The 3659-nt window shown below is 46.5% G+C and overlaps 1 pseudogene; it reads right to left on the bottom strand.

Annotated features, from left to right (window-relative positions):
- Positions 1–202: 202 nt before the first annotated feature.
- Positions 203–1149, bottom strand: LOC119921253 (annotated as a pseudogene).
- Positions 1150–3659: the final 2510 nt, after the last annotated feature.

Below are 3659 nucleotides of genomic sequence, written 5' to 3'. Positions count from 1 at the left end.
TAGCTCTAATGTTGTTGCGGAAAGGGATGGGGCAGGTTTAGTGGACAAAGTGGTGAGCGGCTCAGACTTGGGAGTGGAAAAAGAAAAAGAGGATGAGGAAGGAAGACCTGAGGTGGAGCTGCAATCCATCCTCACTCAGGAAAGCTTTGGCCATTCAATTTCATTTTCTGTTACAGAATCACAAACAAGGATCCAAAGCTTCTTATTTTTCCTTAAAGAAAATCACCTTCTTTGCTACTTCCTTGATGGCCTGCTTCACCTGCTGGTTTTGTAGAGTGTAGATAAAGGGACTCAGCATGGGGGGTGGGGGGAAGGAGGCGGTTAGCACCGCCACCCTCTTGTTGAAGTCTAAACCTTCCTTGGGCGATGGCTTGATGTACATGAATATGCAGCTGCCATAAGAGAGGGAGATGACGATTATGTGGGAGGAACAGGTGGAAATGGCCCTTTTTTCTTTGCTTGATGGAAGGCAGTCTCAGGAAGGTGTGGATGATTGCCGTGTAGGACACGGCGACTAGTGCCAGAGTGATCAGGAGTGTTCCAACTGCTAACATAAAATTCATCTTCTCTAATAATTACATCTCAGTGCACGAGATTTCCAGCATGGGCATAGTGTCACAGGTGAAATGGTTGATGAGGTTCGAGTCACAGACGTTCACCTGGAGACCCTGGATGAGGCCTGGAAAGATGATCAGGAAGCCGACCAGCCAGGAGTAGAGGACCAGCAGGGTGCAGACTCTCCTGGTAACGATGGTCAAGTATTGTAGTGGCCGGCAGATGGTGACAGGGCGGTTGTAGGACATGGCGGCCAAGAGGAAGAACTCCATCGCCCCCCAGGAAGATGAAGAAGAAGAACTGAATGACACAAGCGTTATAGGAAATAGTCATGTTCCCGGTCAAAATACGCACCAGCAGTTTGGGAATGGTGACCGACATAAACGAAATTTCTAGGAAGGAGAAATTTTGGAGGAAGAAGCACATTTGGGTGAGGAGGTGGGAGTCCAGTAGGGTGAGAGTGAGGATGGTCAGGTTCCCAGTGATGCTCAACAGGTAACTGAGTAGCAGGAATAAGAAGATGACAATCTTCTAGTCTGGATTTCCTGTCAGCCCTAGGAGGATGAACTCGGTCAGTGAGGTCTGATTTCTCATTGCTGACTCTGGATTTCCTTCGGGGTCATACCTGATCTTGAGAGAGGAAGCAGAAGTGAAGATGGTCAGGGAATCTTTCTGTTTATTGATATATTATACTCTTATAAGCGCTTAGTACAGCACTCTGCAAAACGTAAGCGCTCAATAAATACAATTAAATGAGTAAAGAGGCTGAAATGAGAAACTCAAAGAAACAAGTTGGAATGCTTCTACTTCTCTCATTGGACCGAATCATTATCATCACCCTGGCTGTCTTCATGAAACCAATCCTCATCAACGCTTATTGGACACTTCTTCTGTACACAACACTCTCATAGGCACTTAGGGAAGTAAAATCAATCAATTCAGTGGTATTTATTGAGTGCCTACTGCATATGGAGCACAGCAATAGACTACAGACCACGCCTGTCGGGAATTAACAGTCTAATGGGAGAGATCAGCAATTAAAATTAGCTATCGAGGAATTCACCCGGATTTTTGAACCCAGGTTCCGGGGAGGTCATTTGTCTTGTCAGTCATCTGCAGGCAGAGCTGGAGTTAGAATCCCAGGTATCCAAGAGCTGAGAACCATTAAATGGACCCCTTGCAGGGCTCCAGGCCAGGATCTGCCTGGTGAGAAGGAGAGAGTTGCCAGGGGCAACAGATCACCTGAGGCACGGGCCAGTCCCAAACCCTTAGAGATCGATCCAGCCAGCAAAAATACCAATCCAGTCGTTTCCTTTCCAACTGTCCTATCGCTTTCCCTGCCCAAATCAGAAAGGTCAGATATGGGACAGGAAAAATCAGAAGAGATCAGATTTAGGGAGGACCGAGGTACTTAAGAAGGAAAGTGCACTTACTTTTCTGACACTCTTGATGGTTTTGGTCAGAGTTTCACACTGAATATACGGTTTGTTCTTTCGAAAATCTTAATCGACCTTCTCCCTGTTGTCAGGAAGAAGTTCGTACCATTTAGGTAGCCCAAATCTCTCCCCATTATCGTGGTGCCCTGCCAGGCAGGACAGAAGAATCTCCCTTTTCCTCCTACTTCTGCTGCTGCTATTTCCATCGGTTTGCGGAGGGGAGAGGAGTCCGGGTCCTGGGCGACACTCTTCCTGCCAGCCTACCAGCGGGGATGGGGAAAACTCTGTTCTAGAGGGAAGGAAAGACAGGATAGCTGAGACTGGAGAAAGCAAGCTGTTTCCTAACAGTCACAGAAAGGAGATTTGACATTATTCCTCTCTCCCCCAACTTTTATTTTACAGGGACACAATTCAGCCCCTTTAATGAGTTCTTCTCAGTGTAGATGGGGAGGGCTCTTTAGATAACAAAGGAGACGTTCCCTGGAGATGCCTTTAGCAAGGCACTAATGAGCTCGGCTCTCAATCCCCCCTGAGCAAAGAATTTTAATTTGGATGGGAAAGAGACAGTGCCAGGAAAAACCTCAAAGGAGGAGTGATGGGGATCTTGAAGTGCTCTTTCCTGGAGATGGGGCAAGCTTCACTCATCACCCAGTGGTCCCTGGTCTCTGGGCTACCCGCCGGGCAAAGGTGACCACTGTACCTCTAGCCCTAATGGGGTGCTCCTGTAGCAGCTGCTGCTGTTGCTCTTTTTTCTTCTCCTCCTGTTCTCAAGAAAGTGGAAAATATCCCTCTGGCCCTTAGTCCCACTTCATTCATTCATTCGTATTTCAATCGTATTTATTGAATACAGAGCACTGCACTAAGCGCTTGGGAGAGTACACTATACCAATAAACAGGTATATTACCTGCCCACAGCGAGCTTACAGTCTAGAGGGGGATAAAGGCATTAATATAAATAAATAAAATTGCAGATATGTACATATGTGCTAAGGGGCTGCGACGGGGGTAATGAATAAAGGAAGCAAGTCAAGGCGATGCAGAAGGCAGTGGGAGAAGAGGAATGAGGATTTAGTCAAGGAAGGCTACCGTGTGACATACTCAACGATGCCTGACCACATCGGGAAAGCTCACGGGTGTCTGCAGACGACTAGATCTTGGACATCTGTAGTTCATTGAACAAGATATCTGTAATTTATTTATTTATATTAATGTCTTTCACCTCTCCTCTTCTAGAGTGTAAGCTTGTTGTGGTCAGGGAATGTGCCTGTTGTATTGTTATATTGTACTCTCCCAAGCGCTTAGGACATGCTCTGCACAGAGTAAGTGATCAATAAATATGGTTGACTAGAGCTGTTCTGTTCCATGACTACAAGTGGCAAATACTCTCCCTGCCAGCTCTCTGACAATTGGGGCTACAGGAAAATAGGGCCGAGGGGCCGAGGAGGGGGGATGGGGTGTGAAACTGTGAAGGCTCAGTGCATTGCAATCACTACTGTGGCACACAGTAGCTGCTCAATTGTCTGTGATCTGTTACACGAACTGTAGCCTCTGCTAGATTATTATTATTATTTAATAATATTAAATATTGAGCGACTACAATATGCCTGGTACTTAACTAAGCGCTAGGGTGGATGAAAGCAAATTGGATTGGACATAGTCCCTGTCCCA

This window comes from Tachyglossus aculeatus (genome assembly GCF_015852505.1).
Source record: "Tachyglossus aculeatus isolate mTacAcu1 chromosome 12 unlocalized genomic scaffold, mTacAcu1.pri SUPER_6_unloc_2, whole genome shotgun sequence".
NCBI classification, from domain to species: domain Eukaryota; kingdom Metazoa; phylum Chordata; class Mammalia; order Monotremata; family Tachyglossidae; genus Tachyglossus; species Tachyglossus aculeatus.
Note: the sequence above shows the minus strand (reverse complement) of the source record. Positions and strands in the feature narration are given on the sequence as shown.